Here is a 12,789-nt window from a genome sequence, read left to right as displayed (position 1 = left end):
TTTTTCTTTATGTAATTATTATATGATTCTTAGGTCAAGGAAGGCATAATTGTTCTAATCTAAATGTTGTTTAGGTCTAGTCTCCTGTTTTTGTTTTTGGTAAAATACTTTGATTGTTATTGCAGTCCCAGATGTTGTTTTTACTCATACGTGATGGAATGATCAACAACTCTGTAAATTGTTTTGATTCATGGCAATAAGAGTCGTACGAAAACGTCTATTCGGTGAGACGTTCGGAAGTTGTAAGAGGAACTTGCTGAAACTCCCCTCGGAGGTTTTACCTGTTGTTAACCATTTCTATTTAATTAAATGTCAATAATTGAATAAGATGTCTGCCTGCAGTTATTGATAATTATGGACGAAGGTAATTATTAATGAACCCAACATTTTGGTCCTTCTGAGCCATGGAGGTCAATATACCGGAGCGAGAACCCAGGCGCTGCTGTTCGACATCTAGTAAGTGACCGTGCGCACGGCGTCTTCAAAACCCTTGGTGGGCCGGAGTTTTCGACGGGGGCGGCTGGATTCTCGGCGGTTGAAGACTTTTCCTGCTGGAGGGAGATATCTGATGGATCTCGGGTAAGTCCACATTAATGTCTGCATGTTGTGACGGTGTTTCCAAATGCGTTAAAGGGACATTGTATGTGAGGTCCATTGTGGGCTGGTTTCGCGTCCTGGGTGACGGCGACAAAACCCTGTGTTTATACTAGTCAATGGCAGGTACGGTGGGGCACTTTGCTGGAAAGTGTCCTGTGTCTCAGGGGTAGGCACGAATGTATTGTACTGGAGGTACAATGGTGGGGCTGGGAAGTGTCCTGTGTCTAAAGGGTAGGCACGAATATGTTGTAAATGTTGTATGGTGTTTGTGTGGTTTCTGCAGTAAAATTAAGATAAGCCTAGGAAATACAGTCGAAGGAGTGATAATAATAAAAATAGATATAATAAAGTTAACTGTGTGAGGCACACGAACTCACTACAAAAAAGTAAAATATGGGAAACACGTGTTGTAAGGCGGGTTTGGATGACGATCCAAAAAATACGTCTAACTTGTAAGGATTGGAAAAAATTGGAAAGACAAAGCGCTTTAAAAATATTACACAGCTATATTTATGGATAAATAAATATGGGTTTGCTGGCCAGCTTAAAATGCATAAAATGCAGGATAATATATGCACTAATGCATAGAGGTAATATACATATATAAATAATATGCGAGTGGATAAAAGTGTAACAGCTTGTTCCACAGACACTAATGGCGAAATAAGGCCGGGGAGAAGTTAAAAATACTATTTTGGGAAAATAGTGGGGACTCCCTCGGATAACGGGGATATATTTAAGACCGTGGCGGCGGGAAAGTACTGTTTGGTAAGGAAAAATAGTGGGGCCTCCTCGGCTGACGGGGAAAATATTTACCGAGATAGGTGACGGGCGCGGAGGAAGTTTAACAAAAATAGAGGGAGCTAGAAAATTAATGGGGACACTGGTATTTGATTTGGTTAATCCAGGTATGACGTTTTGTGATTACAATTAAATTGGGTTTTTTTGTGATGCTTGGGCTTGTATAACAACAATTAGAATGGTTATTTCCAAGTGCTGGTGGTGCTTTGTTAATATAACCTATATGTACTGTCAATTTACAGCAATGTGATGGCTTATTGCAGCTTGGTTTTTGATCCCGTCCGCTAACGGGAAGATGGTGTTTAAAAAGACAAAAGAATATATACAAAATGATCATTTAAATGTTTAGCAGGGAATGTCACCTGTGTTTTTATTATGCTCTAGACTTGCCAAATAATGTGTCGACTGCGGGAGAAGCGTTCTGGTGCAGTGGCTGCTGATTAGATGGGAGTGAAACATGTGGGCCGCGGGGCAGACGATTTACCTGTGTTGGGCTTTCGGGAGCGTTCGGACCGTGTAAACGACTAAAATTTTGTGGTACCTTCCGTGAAGACATTATAATAATAATAATTGGCCTTGGGGGTGCTGAAGCAAACTTGAGGGCAGAAAATGGGTTTTTAATTTGACGTTTTAATGGTTGTCTTCTCTAAAAAGCGTTGTATTTGGGCACAGGGAAAAAGCTGGTTTGTAAACATAAGATAACAATGCTGTTTTTGCAGCAAGAGTGGAGGTCATAGTTAACGGCTAATTGCGTTTTCTGTTTGGACTTTTCAGAATAAGAACAATACATGGGCTGCAAGAAATGCAAGGTTATGCGAATGCTTTCGCATTGATATTTTGGGTTTTAAAATGAAATGTATTAAGAGGATAGAAAATCTGTTCAGTAAAAGGTTGATTTGGTAAAAAGCTTTGGATTTGGGAAATAGACCAAAATAGTCATTTTTGAGCAATTGTGGATTTCAAAGGGCTCTTAGTTAAAGGAAACTAGCTTTTGGAGGATAAAATAATATTAATACTATTTCAGAATATTTTGATTGTTCAAAATACTTTAATCCAGAAGGTTGGCTGGTTAAAAAAAAAAAAAAAAAGGCCAGGATGAAAAAATTTACAATATTATGGTATATTGGTGACAATAAGGTTTTAAAACATTAAAGTTTGTAATTAGGAATTGCCTAACAAAAGGTTGATTTCTCTAATTTAATTGTTGTAGATTTTTGTTTTGGTAACAGGCTATGGGAAATGACTTGTCTTAAGTAAACATCATATGAGGTGATTTACAAAGTATATAGTAGGTATTGAATTATTTGGCTGTTAACGACATCAGATGGGAAATTTACAATGCAATAGTGGCATGATAAAATTCATGGCATTCATCCAAATAATTAGGTGAATTGTAAATAAAATAATTGGTTTAGGATGAGCATATTTTCCCTAAGAATGGAGTAACATGGAATGTTTTTCAAAGTGCACTTGAAAGAACATTGTCTGTTGTCCTGGCGGGAGGAAATATGCTTTGTCACAGGTCATATTGATGACTTTAAGGATATTACGGATTGGATAAGCATTGGTCAATTGATACAACCAAATAACGTTGCTTTTACGGCTTTAAGGGCATGCAAATTGGTGAGAACTTTAGCAACGATGGGGTTAATACGCCTGAATGTTACAGTGATAACGAGTGGCAATAACAAGCTTAGATAAGGGAGGGAAAGGAGAAATTCTCCAAATTCCAGAATCTGGCTTAGAAACAGGTTATGTTAGTCGTTTTGGGTTTTTGACAGGATGTGGTAGTACATGAATTCTGGGAAATTTTGGGAAATTGGGGACCCCATATCTAAAACAAATTTGAGACAAATGTATAAATAGGCTCTATTTGGCGCTGGATGCCCAAATTCTAGTGGGGCCTTTCATGTTTTGAAACAAGTGACGCTTTAGGTAGATGGGTTGTCTATGAACAAAATGGGACGGGCGAAATTCGCTTACAAATTCGCCGTGTTATCTTGGTTCATAGAATTTGGAGTCAAGGCGACTTAATAAAGGCCATAGGCGTCATGTTGTATAAAATAGGCGTGGATGAATTTGTTTTACAAATGGGGGAGATTATCTTATCACCTGAAACAAGTGGAAACAAAATTGGATGGCCGCATTAAAAGGTGATTGGCATGCTATTAGAGGGAATTGGGATTTTCCAAAAACGATAGGGGCGACGAAAATGATAGGGGGGCCATTAGGTCATGGCGGCTGTAAAAATAAAAACCTTAGATGTGAAACTATTCCCACCTCAATTCGGGGAACAAACAGCTAAACTGATAGCATTAAAAAGGATATAACTTTGTGTGAAACTTGAAGGTAATTTTTTACAAACGGTTAAAATGCTAGAGTGGGGGTGTGTATATTAAAGGATCTACTAATGAATGCGGGGTGGATCCAGACCTTCCGGAATGTGGGGTATTCATGGCGTCCTCGAGAATTTGTGGATTTTCTCCGGGTACTCCAGTTTACTCCCACAAAATGAAATTATGGATGCTAGACTGGTTGAACACACTAAATTATTCTGTTTACGAGTGTGAGCGTGAATGATAGTTTGTCTTTTTGTGTTTTTTGATTGGCAGACCACCGAGACATAATCTATCAATAAAAGATCAATAAAGAAAATAATTTGGGCTTGAGTCAAGGGAAGACCTATGTCTCGACAAGGGGGAGGTGGCCTTGCTACAACGGCACTACAAGGCTTAGGGTTTAAATCTATATGCATACCCACATATCCATTTCAAAAAATACATATAGATTTTATTTTATTTTTATTAGATCATATAGATATCATTCCACGATATGGAATTCCAGAAACTATTTATAGTGATAATGGCTCCCATTTTGTTAATATAATAGTTGTCTACCATCCACAATTGGCGGACCTTATATGAAGTCCTGTTTGGTAGACCTTACAAATTGTTATTATTCACTACACAATGACAATGTTATGATCTTGTAAATGGCCCCAAAGCAGGCGAGATAGAAGTCCAGTTCTTTGTTCACCTTTATTTATACGTGCTCAATTCTACTATATACAGTTCGTGTCCTGTAAGAACTCCTGGCTGTTCCTTCTTCCTTTGCCAGTCTGTCTCTTGCCGTAGTTCAAGTCCAATCCTGTCGATATCCTGGGTAGTTCTCCTCCAATCCGGGTCGTTTATCCTTTGGTATCCTTTGGTAGTTCCTGGGCGAAAAAGGGGCAATGAATCAACATAGAACAATGGCATGTACCAGGGGTTGCTTCAGCGAGCGAGCTGGGATTACGATCCGGCAGCTGGTTGGGTATCCGGTGGCCTTATATCCAGGCATAACCTTGATTGCCTCCACCTGGCGCCACTCCGCTCGTTGGAGCTGGGCCAGTGATTGGTTGGTCTGGAACACCTTGCCACCAGTCGTGTCTGAGGCCTGACAGACAATTGGATGATGAGGCAAATCTATCAGAGAAAAAAAACACACACACACCAAATTTAGACTATCAGAGGGAGATTTTGCTTCTCAACAGGAAACGGACGAAGCGACGGTGATTCTTGAAGACTGGATGCTGATAAGCAGCATAAAAGAAGAAACATCGGAGCAACGCAAAGTGGGAGGGTCCTTGTTACTGAAAGGGGACACGGATGCACCTTTCCCACAGTAAGAAGGTTGTCTAAATTGAAACGTTTCAAGAGAAAAAAAATGCCTAAACAAAGACAAAAAGTCATGTTGAAAACAATTATTGCTTTTGGGGCAATGAGATTAATGATGATTGTGATTCTATTCCTTTCCACAGTAGGGTTGTTTTCTCCAGTTGGAGAAAAAGGCGGAGGCGTTTCAATTGAGGATACACCTTCTTACGGGAGGGTAAACCGAGAAACATACACATTTACATTTAATTAACATTACCTACTAAATCAAATTTCCAAATTGAAAATATATATTTGGACTCGGCGACGTCCCGGTTGCCATACAAGGGGTCAATCTATGGTGGGAAATATGTGTGGTACATTAACAGCAAAAAACTGAAGATTGGGAAAAGGCTTGTTGCAGAAATTGGTCAAGATTGGAAAGCTTGGACTGACATATTAACCTGTGAAATTTATTTCTGAAACAGGGATTTTCCAAACGGGGGATAATTGGGCGCTGTTAATGGAGTGTAAAGAAGGCAAGCACTATGTGGAGCTACTTTGGTAAAAGGGTGGTCTCAATTGAAACATTGAGGGGACGGGTAAGATAAACTTTCTGACTTAATAAAATACGGGAAACACCAATATTAATTGAAAAGATTATTGCTCAGCAAGCAATACCATAAAACTATAGGGAACTCTTTTATATTGGGTTTGACGTCTCCATATGGTTTCAATTGAGACTAAACCATCTTACAAAGGATTAGGATAACCTACCAGACAAGGGAAAATACGATGGGGTCTAACAACTCCCTCAATCACCATTCTTTTGGGGAAAAGTGTTTTTACAAATGAAAAAACGTGTCCTACTTGGCAAGAAAGAAAAAAATCCTTAGGTCGCTGGTTCATATCCGGCTCGAAGGACCAAAATGTTAGGTTCATTAATAATTACCTTCGTCCGTAATTATCAATAACTGCAGGAAGACATCTTATTCAATTATTGACATTTAATTAAATAGAAATGGATACAACAGATAAAAGCCTCCGAAGGGGAGCGTTACAGCAAGTGTCACCTTACAACTTCCGAACGTCTCCTCGAATAGACGTTTTCGTCCCACTCTTATGGTCATGAATCAAAACAATTTACAGAGTTGTTGATCATTCCATCACGTATGAGTAAAAACAACATCTGGGACTACAATAACAATCAAAGTATTTTACCAATAACAAAAACAGGAGACTAGACTTAACAACATTTAGATTAGAGTAATTATACAACTTCCTTGACCTAAGAATCATATAATATAATCATAATCATATAATGGTTTCATACAGAAAAACCCGAAGTGTATGGTTTCATAACGATAACAACATTCTTGTTATTGGCCGAATAGCCCTGGCCTCGTCACCAAGGGCCCACCAAATCTCAAGGACCCAGATTGGGTGGATTGTTTGTATAACCATCCTGGAACAGGCCGTCCAGGTTAAAGATGACTTGGCAATACTCGTGACCTCGCAACACTTTTGAAAACAGAAAGAGAATGATTTAACAAAGTAATGAATTAATACAGAGAATAGAAAGAGAATGATTTAATAAAGAAATGAATTAATATAACTATTATAATAGTAAAACAGAATAAACCCAACAGGATTTTAAATTTTTACAAACTATAGTTATACAATAAGTAAGATTGCTGTGATTTTGTTCATTGGGGTTTCAAGCCCAACCACATAGCGGTAAGCAAATGTTAAGCAAATGTTAAGCACGCGCTGAAGACAACGACAGAATACAGCAGGTAAAGCAGCAGCGGAAAACACTTACCAAACAGCATAAACAACAACAAAAAACTGAGTCGATCTAAATCTGTTAATTGATTTGAAAACATTGCACCACAGAAAGAAAAGATGCATGAATACATGAAGAAGCAGAACAATCTACAGACGGCCTATTTACAGCTAAAGGCCTACCGTGCCTACCAAATAATTTATTCCAATATTGAGCCATGGAAAAAGCCATGTCTCAACAGGAGGGAGGATGTACATGGCAGAGCATGTGTTCCATGTGCCAGAGGTCTAATTACCTACTTTAAAATTTTTGTAGGAACTGTTTAATTTGTTACAATGTGCAAGATGACCTCAGGCCCAAACAAGTGCAACAGGGAGACAAAGTTGGAACCTTCGCGAGGTGTCTCCTGAGCGGCCGCCCGTCGCCGCCTTCGGATGCAACAAATACCACCAATGGCTACCCCCCGGAAGAACTAATCCGCGTTCAAGGGCCAGCTCTAGCGCAGCTGAGGGTAACCCTTAGACGCCTGGGTGGCCTAACAACAACAACAAGTGCAACGTCCAAAAGAGCGTGGGACTTGAGGAGCGAACAAATGGTACGATAAAACCAAGAAACCGATAAACTTGTCCGAAGAACATGTAAGCTGCCGTGATCCTTGTGTCTACACTGCAGGAGGTGGTGAAGTCTGGTGACCTTGAGTCACAAAAAAGAAGTCCTAGTCCAAGCCATGTTGGGAAGGCCCCTTCGTGGTCCAACTCACCACCCCCACCGCAGTAATAAATTGCTGAGAGGTCGACGTGGATTCACCAATCCCAAGTCAAAGTAGTTCGAGACATCGGTGACTCTGAGTAGACTGGAAGTCGGACGGTTCCAAAACCCTTGTCCGTGAAAAAATCATCTGACGTCTGCTCACCTGCCACGAGCACCCTTCACCTAACCTTGACCTCTCATAGTTTTTACACCATCACACAGAAGCCAAAATGAAATCCGCTGCCACCCTCATCACTGTGACTGTACTATCAGTGGCAGCCTGGGTGTGGCTGAATACCCCGCCCCCAGAGATTCGAGTTGAAAAATGAGACTATGCCGTGCTGCTGTCACAGAGGAAAGTGAAGTCGTATGAAAAGAGCAATTCAAAGAACCAAGAAAATATGTGCGCCCTGTGTAGTCAGGCACCTCTGCAGGCAGCTACAGGTGTCTGGTTGGGTCCTTTTCACCGTGGCTGAAGAGAGGAAGGATAGTAGAAAACATGCCGACTGTTGGCGTAAAAAGAGATCTTCTCTCTAAAGCGTTGGGGAAAACCTATACTGATGAGGAGTTTGACGAACTATGTTTCGAATTTCGACTGGAGCTAGAAGAAATTACCTCTGAGAAGGAGATAATCAGCCGTGAGCAAGGTGATGTAAAGACAGCGGGAGCGTCAGATGTAGGAACATCACATTCACGCAGGAACACTACGATAGCTTCATCGAGCTCCAGGACAAACTGCATCAAAACATCTGCAGAAAGAGGAGTCTGGTGGCGATAGGGTCCTTTCACGTATCCAGCTGAACCACCAGGAGACATCTTCTTCAAGCCCCTAAACCAGCTCAAAGAATACACAGCCACCCAACTCATGAGCCTGTACAAGACTGACAGCCACCTGAAACATTTCCCTCCATATTATTGAAGACAAGCCTTTGTAGCCTGTTATTTATGATAGCAATGGTGTTGTTCTGTCAATGCCTCCCATCATCAATGGAGATCACTCAAAAATTACTCTGATGACAAAAAATGTCTTTGAGTGCACAGCCACAGACTCGACTAAGGCAAAGATTGTGCTGGACATGATGGTTACTATGTTTAGCGAATATTGTTCACCGTTTTTCACTGTAGAAGTTGAAGTGTTGGATGCAAATGGTGATAAGATATATAAGATCAAAGTCGGTGCAAGTCAAACCACGTGATTCAATTTGGGGCAGTGCCTGGTGACCATAAGTTGTGGTCCACCCCCCCCCCCCCCCCCAGAAAATAATTCTGTCACTAATTTCCCAACTTGGACATTGAAGTGTTACATGAGGGTTCACTAACTAAACTGTCTAAGCCCTACAAGGTATAGCAGATGAATTGAGAGCCCTTAGAGAAATGGAGTTGCAAGACCGGATGGTCCTAGATTTGATAACAGCCAGGAATGGAGGTGTGTGTGCCATAGTTGGAGAACATTGCTTCTTCCCAGTTCCATTCTCAGTCCAAGAGGTTCTCGCCAATTCCTGAGAATGGTTCTAATGTTGTAAATCTACTAGTGATGTAATACTGAGAAGGCTTAATTGTTTTAGTCTGATGTCCTTTTAAATCCACTACAGGAGGGAATGTAAAGTTGCGTAAAACATTAACAAGTGCATTTCAAAGGACATACATATTTCCTATTGGCTCTATGACAAATCCGCAGCCAAACAGTGACACTTAGTGACACACCTAGTACACCTATGATGGTGGTGACACTGATGATTGTAATATTGATTGAAGGTCCCTATGACATTTAACCGTGACACGGATTGAGAGATTATATGCAAGGATTCGTGACATACAAATTCCCTATGACAAAAAACAACCTGTCAATAATCATAATGATGTCTTTAACATGTCTCAGTGACTGTTGTACCTTTTCCATGACATCATTGCTGAAACTTAATAAAAGCGCGACTTGGGACTTGGGAGGGGAGAAAGTCCGCAGAGCCGAGTGCGTGTCCATAATGGACTCGCGCCTCCAACCTTCCCCAGCCGCGCGGTTGCTTTAAAATATAACACAGTCTCATGCCTCGTTTTTCCTTTGTGCACGGTTGGTAAGTATGGGGATCTGTAACTTCAGACCCAACACTAGTGGTTTAATAGTACTAAAATGTGTTTACTTGTAATACAATTAGACAGATTTTGGGGAGGAAATATAGGGACAGAGAGAGAGAGGAGGTGGAGAGAGCGTACTTGGACGTTTGGGTACTCGGACGTTTAGTCGCTGGACGGTTTCAACAGTATTTAGATATTAGGATAACGCATGACCACTTGCCAACGAAAAGTAGTCTTGAATGAGTGATCGCAGGAGGTAAGGCTAAGGAAAGAATAACAGGAAATTCAACAGCTCAGCCTACCCACATATTGATTGTGGGTAATGAAGTTTTATTCTGAGAAAGGGTGCCATTGGCTATCGGTGTTGTGTGCACAAGTATACTTCATTACCCAGAGAGTCCTCTTTTTGCCCGTGCATGTGCGTTGTGCATTTTCTGGACCATGGGTCGGAGAAACTCGTCTGAAGAAACCGTTCAGTGCTCGTAGATATCAATTATACACCTTGCCTATCATAGTAGAGCGTGCAATGCAAGCAATCAAAAACCAAGTCTTAGGTACGTAGGTACGATACCCACGGCAGCCACAAAGGCCAGCAGCGTTCGGCTTGTTTCCAGCCGTCGTAGTCGGTGTCAATGCGAGCCCAGTAATTGTCAGTAAAGATTGGGGAAGTTGCTTGTTGGTGCCCTGCAGGAGAGTCTTGGAGTTGTGGAAGCTGGACCACTGGACACAGTGTTCCAGCTTCCACAACTCCAAGACTAATCTGGACTGCAAAAGGATGAGTGTCCATCTGGAAAGTGTAGATTTAGTCTGTCTGGGCTGCATTTGATGACAGGACACATCTTGATAAGAAGGTCCCGCCCCATCAAGTTGACAGGGCACTTCGGCGCATAGATGAAGGAATGAGTGATTGTCTTAGTAGTGATGTAGAAAATTTGTTAATGCTGTTAGCTAATTTTAATATTAGCCTGTTTCTACTTCCACAAGTTCTTTTGATTCATAAATGGAAGAAGTTACCAGAGTCTTGTTCAAAAGGCGTGGCTTTATATAACAGATCTATATAACAGATCCGGACCCAACACCTCATACCGAAGCAAGAGGACTAGAAGGGTAACTCAATACATTTTACAAAGCATATATATAGTAATGATCTCCGCCCCTCTGATGATGTGTGTGTGGAAAGCCCCTTATGACCCCATACATGGGTCGTCCTTTAGCTCATGTCTGTCGACAGTAACTTCTCCTTCTGTAAGCAGAAAGGGCCATAACTTCTGGGAACACAAACAAACCTGGAAAAAGGAATGTGAAACTGAAGTTCACACATTGGTCATTTTAAGAAAACAGAACTGAAAAAGCAACATCAGCGTCTACGCCATAAAGCATAGATAGTTCATTATTTACGCAATAAATCATACATGGTTCATCAAGCGGCTATTTTCCACACACGTGAAGTCGTAAAAAACACTATTAATCATATATAGTGATTCAGCCTTAGTTTCATTTGCTTAGTTATTAATGTATTAGTAAGTTGCATACTTGTTGTTAGTTACCTTATTAATATATAATTCCAACAGTAGCACTTGGTGGGAAGTTGTAGGCAGGATGACCTCTTCACCCTTGGATCCTAGTAGTGGTATGATAGGTTCACAAATTAACATTCCAAAATGCACGCACAAAGCGACGGGACAATTCTCCAAAATTCTTGCAAGAGAGAATCGAACCAACTCTTCTCTGTCCGGGGTTCCTTCTCACATTACACGCATATTTTCCCTGTTTATTAGCTTCCAGGAACCAAATGAATATCATGTAGAGCCAAAAGTTCTTCATATTTCAGCATTCTAAGAGGATTTATCCTTCCTGTTTCGTCTAACAAAGGAGGAAAGGATTTATTCCGTTGCAAGCAGATATACTAAAATGACTTTTCCAATGTTACTAAGCTTAGTAAAGCAAAGCGTTCTTCATTGTGAGCAAATATATAATAATGTAAGACGAACAGTATATTTTTTAATAGAATTGAACCACCCCCCCATTTGCGAAGATTAATATTTTAAGCCTGTAATCTTTACATCAATTAAGCCACATATAATGCATGCTAATCAAGAAATCATTCAAGAATTCATTCAACAATGTGTATCACAGTTGTTTGAAATGAATACCCCAATCTAGTTGTTTTTTGCAAACATTTAACATTACATTCCCTTTGTAGTTTGTGTATCATCTCCTTTAAAACTTTCTTACTGAAAATATTTCCGATAGTTATACATAAAAGAAAAATCTAGTTACATTTCTACCCATTATCCCCTTCAACATCAGAAAGATAAAAACAATTTACCATTAATTTCAGACAAGTTACCATATTAACACACCTATAGAAAGAAAACAATCTTTAAAATATTAATTTCGTCATTGTTCAAAGTAATGAATTCATTTTACTCTTATTATTGAATCTTAGCAAATAATGTTTCTCTTTTTTTGTCACCTTTTGAATTTGGAAGGCTGATTTTGTCAACAAAAAGACCCAAAAAGTATTTTTCACCAAAAAGAGAGCTTTATTGGAACTACACAAAAGATCACACGTTAAATTGGTTTAAAAACTTGATTCATCTTATAATATGACAAAAGTAAAAGGACATGGTACTATTTGTTTATTTTGAACAAATTCATTTTCTTTCACACCATATTTCTACTAATGTTTCTTAAATCCTAGATTCAATATATCAATTATTTTCATTAAAATGAATCACTCAATATTCTTATTGGATTTGCAAACAATTCAACAGACAAAAACCGCAATTTTTCAAATTTCTCAGGCGTGTTTTTAACTGTGAAGACATTTTCCATATTATTTACATCATAAAATTGTGAAGTAAATAAAATCTTCAACGACACTCAATTTTCTTATACAGACGCTCCCCTACTTACGAACATTCAATTTCCGAACAAACGGTACATACGAACGTCTGCAAATTGCGTTTATGTTTTAACTTATGAACACTTTCAACTTATGAACACTTTCAACTTATGAACACTTTCAACTTATGAACACTTTCAACTTATGAACACTTTCAACTCATGAACACTTTCAACTCATGAACACTTTCAACTCATGAACACTTTCAACTTATGAACAAGCGCTCGGAACCAAACTCGTTC

The sequence above is a fragment of the Stigmatopora nigra genome, chromosome 20 (assembly GCF_051989575.1).
Source record: "Stigmatopora nigra isolate UIUO_SnigA chromosome 20, RoL_Snig_1.1, whole genome shotgun sequence".
Classification (NCBI taxonomy): Eukaryota; Metazoa; Chordata; class Actinopteri; order Syngnathiformes; family Syngnathidae; genus Stigmatopora; species Stigmatopora nigra.
The sequence above is the reverse complement of the archived record's forward strand: the minus strand, read 5'-3'. Positions refer to the sequence as shown.